Source organism: Arachis hypogaea, chromosome 12 (genome assembly GCF_003086295.3).
Source record: "Arachis hypogaea cultivar Tifrunner chromosome 12, arahy.Tifrunner.gnm2.J5K5, whole genome shotgun sequence".
NCBI classification, from domain to species: Eukaryota; Viridiplantae; Streptophyta; class Magnoliopsida; order Fabales; family Fabaceae; genus Arachis; species Arachis hypogaea.
The window spans coordinates 12,070,906-12,080,404 of NC_092047.1; positions in this window are offsets into that span (position 1 = coordinate 12,070,906).

The following is a 9,499-nucleotide window of genomic DNA, read 5'->3' on the forward strand; positions in this document are numbered from 1 at the left end:
TTTTAATATTCCACAAGCACTGAAACTGTGACACCTACTCTTACTCCACAATGTATCAACATTTTTCAATATGATACACCATTCACATATCATTTGCCATCACCTACACAACCACACTCACAGATTCAAGTGAACATCTCTCAAGTTCAATGCATTCACCAATTTTTTTCACATACCATTGCACCGATTAGCACACCATCACAAAACTACAGCATCCCATATGACTGCATCACTAGAAAATCTAAAAGTGTCAAGAGATCGCCTGCTTATTTGAAGGACTACCATTGTATGATAACCCACACAACGCATTCTAGCAACTTTGTCTACTCTAACACTTTATATCCTATCTCACAACACTTGTCTTATGATAAACTAAACCCAGAATATAAGTCCCTTTTTCTAGCCATCACCTCAAATCCATAACCTAACACCTATGAGGAAGCGGCTGTACATGAATGCTGGAGAAAGGCAATACAAGCTGGGCAAAAAGGGAGTAAGTTTGAGGAATTGGCGTTTGGAAGCTTAGAGCTTGTGAAAGGAGAGATTTTTTAGGTGTTTCGAGCTTAGGGAGAAATCAGCCAAGCTATAGTTTTGGTTTTTCGAAGTTAATATTTAATGTCACGTAAAAACTTAGGCTAGAAGACCTTAAGATAGGAATGAATTGAATGAATTATTGATAGATTATGAATATGATATATGATGTGTGTATAAAGGATGAATAAATTTGTATGTGTTGGATTATGTCTTTGATAAGTATAAAAAAATAATGAAGATCGTTGATGTGTTGAGGATTGATGGTAAGTTTGTGAAATTAAATTGAACGGATTGGTTGATAGATGTGTGGTTCGATTTTGTAAACGATTTGTTATTGGAGTTGGTTGATTTTGGGAAAAGATTTAATATTAGAATTGGTTTGATTTTGAAATAATTTGATATATAAAATGATTTGAATGACTGAGAGGTGTTTGATTTGATGGTTGGGGCCCTTGAAGGGTGGCAGAAGTTTGAGTTTTAGAAGAGATGTTGCTGAAATTTTTATAAGAATTGGAAGCTTCGTTTGAAGCGATTATTTAGAAAGAATTGGTTTTAAGGATTACATGTTTTAAGTTTGATTTGTTTAGAAAAGAATGGATTATGTGTTGAGTTTAAATTATTGATGAATGGAATGGAAGTGTGATAATGAGGAATGATGATGGTAATAATAATGAATTTGAGATTCAACGAGATATGAATTGATGATGATAATGAATTTAAAAGTATATGAGACATGATTGAGGTTGATTGATGACAAGTATGTCTGTGTTTTTCCTATGATTGTATGGGTGACAGGGCACCTATTCCCTCTAATGGTGACAGGGCACATAATCCCTCTGATGGTGACAGGGCATGTATTCCCTCTAATGATATTAATGCGCAATAGAGAGATAGTGTCCGAGTTAGCTACCAGACATGTCGGGCTTGGCTATATAATCGACAAATGAGCTCATCAGCCATAGGATAGGCATACATCATGTGCATTTGTATGTTTTGCTTGAGTGTTTATTGTTTAAGTTTGCTTAATTGCTTAACTCTGCTTATTTGCTACTTGTTCTACTTGTTGTAATTGCACCTCTATTTGTATTTTTCTTGCTTGAATTGTATGTGTATGCTTCTGAGAGATCCTTTCTTGGTGGAGGAGTGATGGAGAGTTGTTCTACCAGTGATTCGGAGGATTGAAGGAGACAGAAAGTGAACTGTTAGGTTAAAGTTAGATTTAGAACTTAAATACCTTAGATAACTTACTTAATTTCTGGTTTAGTTAGATCTTTAAGCTGAAATCTGAGTATCGAAATTCTAGAAACACCTCTGGCTTTTCCAAGACCTTTTATATTAACTATATGGGCACCTTTACCATGCTGAGAACCTCCGGTTCTCATTCCATACATATTTCTGTTATTTTTCATATGTAGGTCGAGAGGCACCTCGCTGAGCATCTGGAGATTCCTGTGCAAGTGAAGTTGGGTTAGTTTTGGGATGCTGCATTTTGTATTTATGCTATATATATAGATTCTCCTCTGTATATATTTTATATTTGTCCCTCCTAGAGGTTGACTTGGAGAATTCTGTAGTTCGAGTTATATTTTGGGCTGTATAAATATATATAATTACATACTCTAGCTGGCCTTAGCTTCACAGGTCGAGTCTAAAGCTATATATCTGTATTTTGGAACTCCGATTTGTATATTATGTTTTTAACCTTTCTTTGATCTCGCTTATCCATTTTACGATTAACCTTGCGAGTGTGACACGATTTTCTGTTTTCGCTTTTGCTTAACTTTTTCTTCACGGCTCCTAATTATAAATTCTTTCAACTATATTTATGTACGTATTTTATTTTTAAAGGTCGTAATACCTTGCCACCTCTACTTTACGACTTAAGCGTAAGGCTTTGTGTAGTAGGGTGTTACATTATGGTATCAGAGCAATTCGTTCCTGTAGAGCCTGAAGGACGGACAAACTATGCTTCTGGACATACTCTGGGTGTGTGTATATGCTAATTAGGATATATGTGGCATATTTGATCATGAGCATATATTTGGGACTTTGAAGCACTAGACTTGAGATATTGCGACTGATCATCTTAATATCACTTGTTTGGTGTGAACAAGAACCAAATGATAACTCGTGGACGCCGACGCGATCGAGGCAGAGGCCAGAATATTAATGCTGAACCTGAAATAACTATGAATAATCCCGTGAACTTTATGAACGCTCTAGAGAACATAGCGGCTGCTACTCAGGCAAGGGCTGAGGCCCTTGGTCAGCAAGTTAATAACGGAAACGGAGGTAATGGTGGAAATGGACCGATGACTTTAGCAACTTTTCTGAAGATAAACCCACTAATTTTTACAGGAACCACAAATCTGATAGAGGCTGATAATTGGTTTCAGGATATGGAGAGAGCCTTGCAAGAACAACAGGTGCCTGAGAATTAGTATGTTGAACTTGCCACATATCAGCTAATTTGCGAAGCATAGTATTGGTGGCAGGGAACCCGACATCTCCTACAGCAGGGCAACACCGCAATACCTTGGGATGCTTTCCGATCTGAATTCTACAAGAAATATTTTCCTCACTCCTTCAGGACAGCTAAGGAATTTGAACTGCTACAATTGAAACAGGGTCAGATGTCGGTCGTTACACGAATAAATTTGAGAAATTATGCTGATTCTCCAGAATTTGCCAGGGTGCTCCGGGAGATTTTGAGGAATGTAAGTGCATCAAATACGAAGGAGGACTTCGGAGTGATATTTTGAGTTCAGTGGGTCCCATGAAAATCAGAATTTTTTCTGAATTGGTAAACAAGAGTAGAGTTGCAGAGGAATGTTTAAGAAAGGCTGCTATGGCAGAGAATGATCGCCAAAAATTCTACCAGAAGGAGTACAATCTGAATTTCGCACTAAGGGGCTAAGAATTTAAGAGAAGAAGATACGCACAACAATTCCCCAAGGTCACAATAACTCTGGAACGAATGATGACCACCAAGAAAATGGTAGAAAAAAATAGACGATGGTTGTTTCAGATGATTCAAGTTGTCAGAAATGTGGGAGCTATCATCCAAACAGGCCATGCCGTTATGGTTCAGGCTTATGTTACAATTGCGAAAAGTCAGGACATTTGGCCAGAGATTGCCCACACAGGAGAAACCGGAATGTAGCCAAATCCGATCCTCAGATCCGAGGTAATAAAGGAATTAGTAACCAAATTTTAATCACTTTGAATAATATCGAAGAATAGCATTCATTAGTAACACATGATTGAGTTGTGAAAAATCATGATTTTCCAGATGAAATATTAGTTGGCATAAATAAATAAGATAAGTTCTTAATAAGAAGCGATAAGAGTGACGCAGCGGAAGCGCGAAGATTGGGAGGACATTAGGACTACTAAGGTTAGAAGGAGAAGTTGTGAGAGATAAGTCGTTGTGAAGATTACCAAAGGTCGAGAAACTATCCATTAGGTTGGAAAGGGAACTACTTTCGCAAACTCTTGTAGTGAACGGTATTTTCAAGGGCGAAAATTTTTGTTAGGGGGGTAGAATGTAAACCCCAGGTAATTAGTAAATAAATAATAAATTAATTATTATTTAAAGAAAATTAGGAAGATCAATTTTTATAATTTAGAGGAGTGAAAATATTAAAAATACGAATTTTGACACTAATTTTAAAAATTTTGGCCTAAAATTGGACAAACAGGCCGAATCGGATGAACTAGGTCCAAGTGGGCTCAAGTCCATAACCTAATCTACGTTTAAAACTTTGATTCAGCCTTTCCTCCTCTTTAGAATTCAAGAAATACGCTGAATGAGGGGAGAAGAGCTTCAAGAAATACGCTGAATGAGAGGAGAAGAGCTTGAATGTAATACCGTAACCCTCGTTTCCAATTTTAATTTCATATAACTTTCAATCCAGAGCTCCGATTGACGAACCGTCAGCGACCACATGTTCGTCTCAAATTTTTTACGGAAGCCATAGATCAATTTGGTAAGAATCTAGCAATTTCATACTCAAACACTCTTTCCTAATTTCAAAATTTAAGATTTTGATTTTAAGAGATTATGTGGTTTTGATGTTCTAGGGTCGAATTAGCTCGTAGATAGTGTTGGGCTTTTTACATTTCATCCATGGATAAGGTAAGAAATTATTGAACCCTTGTGAATCATTGAATTAGTAAACCATGTGATGATTATAGTGATATTGTGTGAAATAGATTGTGTGCTGGTTGATTTAGAGTTCAATTTGGTAGTTTGGAATGAAATTTGGGTGATTAAGTTTGAGGAATTGATGTTTGGAAGCTTGGAGCTTGTGAAAGGAGAGGTTTTTGAGGTGTTTCGAGTTTAGGAAGGAATCAGCCAAGGTATGGTTTTAGTTTCTTGAAGTTAATGTTTAATGTCATGTGAAAACTTAAGCTAGAAGACCTTAAGATAGGAATGAAATGAATGAATTATTGATGGATTATGAATATGATATATGATGTGTGTATAAAGGATGAATGAATTCGTATGTGTTGGATTATGTCTTTGATAAATATAAAAAAATAATGAAGATCGTTGATGTGTTGAGGATTGATGGTAAGTTTATGAAATTAAATTGAATGGATTGGTTGATGTAAGGTCCCACATCGGTTGGGGAGGAGAACGAAGCATGCCTTATAAGAGTGTGGATACCTCTCCCTAGCATAACGCGTTTTGATGAGTGAGTGTGAGGGGACTTCGGCTATCATCCCTATCGTTAAAGACAAAACCGTGAGGCCTTATGTGTCAAAGCGGACAATATCGTGCTAGCGGGTGGTCTGGGCTATTACAGATGGTATCAGAGACGGAGCCCAGATCGATGTGCCAGCGAGGGCGCTGGGCTCCTTTAGAGGGTGGATTGTAAGGTCCCACATCGGTTGGGGAGGGGAATGAAGCATGCCTTATAAGGGTGTAGATACCTCTCCCTAGCATGACGCGTTTTGATTAGTGAGTGTCGGGGGCTTCGGCTATCATCCCTATCGTCAAAGGCAAAACCGTGAGGCCTTGTGTGCCAAAGCGAACAATATCATGCTAGCGGGTGGTCTGGACTGTTATAGTTGAGAGATGTGTGGTTCGATTTTGTAAGCGATTTGTTATTGGAGTTGGTTGATTTTGGGAAAAAATTTAATATTGGAATTGGTTTGATTTTAAAATAATTTGATACTGGAAATAATTTGAACGACTGAAAGATGTTTGATTTGATGGTTGGGACCCTTAAAGGGTGGCAGAAGTTTGAGTTTTAGAAGAGATGCTGTTGAAATTTTTATAAGAATTGGAGGCTTCGTTTGAAGCGATTATGTAGAAAGAATTGGTTTTAAGGATTATATGTTTTAAGTTTGATTTGTTTAGAAAAGAATTGATTATGTTTTGAGTTTAAAATATTGATGAACGGAATAGGAGGTGTGATAATGAGGAATGATGATGGTAATAATAATGAATTTGAGATTCAATAAGATATGAATTGATGATGATAATGTATTTAAAATTATATGAGACATGGTTGAGGTTGATTGATGACAAGTATGTCTGTGTTTTCTCTCTGGTTGTAAGAGTAACAGGACACCTATTCCCTCTAATGGTGACAGGATATGTATTCCCTCTAATGATATTAATGCGCAACAGAGAGACAATGTCCAGGTTAGCTACCAGACATGTTGGGTTTGGCTATATAACCGACAGATGAGCTCAATAGCCATAGGATAGGTATACATCATGTGCATTTGTATGTTTTGCTTGAGTGTGTATCACTGTATTGTTTGGGTTTGCTTAATTGCTTAACTCTGCTTATCTGCTACTTGTTCTACTTGCTGTAATTGCACCTTTATCTGTGTTTTCCTTGCTTGAATTGTATGCTTCTGAGAGACCCTCTCTTGACGAAGGAGTGAAGGAGGGTTGTTCTACTAGTAATTCGGAGGATTTAAGGAGAGTAGGTTAAAGTTAGATTTAGAACCTGAATACCTTTGATAACTTACTTAATTTCTGGTTTAGTTGGATCTTTAAGCTGAAATCTGAGTGTCGAAGTTCTAGGAACGCCTCTGGCTTTCCTAGGACCTTTTATATTAACTATGCGGGCACCTTTACTATACTGAGAACCTCCGATTCTCATTCCATACATATTTTTGTTGTTTTTTAGATGCAGGTCGAGAGGCACCTCGCTGAGCGTCTGGAGTTTCCTGTGCAAGTGAAGTTGGGTTAGTTTTGGGATGCTGCATTTTTTATTTATACTATGTATATATGTATATAGATTCTCCTCTTTATATATTTTATGTTTGTATCTCCTAGAGGTTGACTTGGAGAAACAGGTGTCTATTCTGTAGTTTGAATTATATTTTGGGTTGTATAAATATATATATAATTATGTTGAGTTAAGAAATTAACTAACCAAATTGATGATGACAAATATTATTTTATTGGGTTAAATATCCAATTGGGTTTGATTATGTTTCATTAAGTGTTGCAGGCCAAATCAAAAGGAACAGCAGCCCAAATGCAAGGAAACCAAAACACTGCTGGTGGGTTGCCTAATAAATAAAACCCAAATGAAATTAACAAAGAAGCCACATGGGCTAATAGGTAAGTGAAGATAATCCAAGCCCAAGGCACATCACTCAAGCTGAAGCCTCCCAAAGCCTCGCAAAGCACTTCACACGTTTGCTTCAGTAAGAATCAGAAAGAAAGAGAAAGAGAGAGCTTCGTTCTTTTTGTTCTTTCATCAGAAAAGAAAGAGAGAGAAAGATAAATCACAAAAAGCTAATGTCTAATCACCTTAGTCAAAGCAAGCTAAGCTAAGTCAGAGATAGCTATGCCATGGTTCACATCCTAGAAGGAAAAAGAGGTTAGCTATAAAGAAGAAAGAAGAAAAAATCAGAAGCTAGGGCAAAATTGGATCTTAGGCAAATCAGAAAGATCTTTCCATTATTGGTACCCCAAAGTAACTTGCTGAAGTTTCCTTTCCCCTCATACCCATTTCTGGTAAAATGAAAAAAATGGATGTTATGGAGTTTTGCTATGGATCAACGGTCAAGAAAGGAACTTGGAGCCTAAGCAAAAAATAAATGGTTTAGATTCAAGTTTACCTTTGAAACTTGTATCTTTGCTGATCTAAGGCTTTCAGTCAAGCAAAAAAAAGTCTGTTCCAGTATTCCATTTTTGGAGGTAAATGGAAGAAAGTGAAAGGATAGGTTGGTGTAGCACATAGCTCGAGGAATGGACTCAGAGGAGAGCAACTCAGCAACATGCAAGGAGATACAGAAAAAAATTTTTTGTTTCTGCTGAGGTAAGGAGAGATAACCAGTGTTCTTGAGGTGTATGTTCTGAGAAGAGCTCTCTGAAGAAGTTCATCCACTTGGACAGTGCTTCCTAGTCAAAGGAGTATTCCGCCAGAATGAAGAACTGAATCAGATGCTAGCAAATCTGGTTTAACACATAGTAAAGAGGCTGTTGAAGAGTCAATCTCCTTCATGTTTTACAGATTGTAATTTTCTTTTTAATGTTTATCTTTCTGTAATTTCTTGAGGGAAAAGGCATAATGAGAGAAAAATAATTATGGATACGTACGTGATAGTATTTAGGTGTGTTTAAGGGTGTTTGAAAAATAATTTTTTATTTTTTATTTAAGACACAGTTGGATACAAAAGATGTGCGTATCAAACGAATATCGATGAGTGTCATGTCTAAAATGTATTAGACACGCAGACACATTACATCAAAGAAATATCCATATTTCATAGGCTAGTGTGATAATGGTTAGGCCGAGCCAAATATTTTTTTCCAAAGAAATAAACTAATAAAACAGAAAAGTCAAATAAAAGATAAATGAAATGAAACAAATAGCGACCTTTTTTATTTAAATAAAATAAATTAATTATTTACTTAAATAAATTGTAATACTAATTTTATTATTTTGTATATTTACTTATATTTTTGTTGGCAAAAAAATAAAACGGTAAATTATATGATTTATGCTAGTATTTACAGCAAAAATAATATAGAATTTTTTGGGGTTAAATAATTTTTTCATTCCTAAGGTCTGAGACCAAAATCAAAATCGTTCCCAATCTTTTTTTGTTATTAAAATCACTCTCAGTGTTACAAAACGTTATAAAATCGTCCTTTTCTACTTTAATTTTATTTTTTTTACTAAATTACCTTTAATAATTAATATAAATAATAAAAATAAATCATTTCCCCTCCACCTGCACCCCCACTCCCTTCTCTTCCCTTATCACCGTCTGGCTCCAGTGGCTCCTTCTCCACCTTCCCTCAGTTCCGTTCACACCCTCCGTTGCAGAATCCACTGCTAGCTACAGCAACCCGTCGTTGTCTCGTACTCCATCGCAATTCCCTGGAAACGCCACCGCCATCTGCTTCTTCGTCGTTCGATCCTCCTCTTCGAGATCCCAAGGGAAGACCGCCGCAAGGAGTGGAGCTGGTCTTGTCAGATCAGAGAAACGCGCTGGAACCCTCCGCCACACCTTCAAGAATCTCCGGTGTCGGTCGCTGCTGCCACTCCGTCAACCCAGGGCGTCGCGAGCATCTGCACCCCATTCACGGAGGTACCGTCCTTGGCGCCGCTACCTGTTGTCAGATCTGCCGCTACTTCGTCCTCGACCGAATTTGTTCCCGCCATGGACGACCACCGGCATCCAAAGGTTGCGTTCCGGCATACAGGTAAGATGGTCCCTGAATCAGGAAATCTAATTGCAGAATTGAAATTCGGGTTGCTTGTGTGTTCAAATCGGTTGAACTTGTTCCTCGAAGAAGATATCTCTGATGCGGTTTTGTTTTGATGTGTAATTGAAAATCGGGATCTAAAATTGTTGATACATTCTGCAAATTTATTGTGGAATTGTTTGTTGAATCTGAGTTTATATCGAGTTCTTCTTCTTCTACATCCATGATTTTTTAAGTTTGGCATGAATTTTGTTGTTATTGCTGAAATTGTGG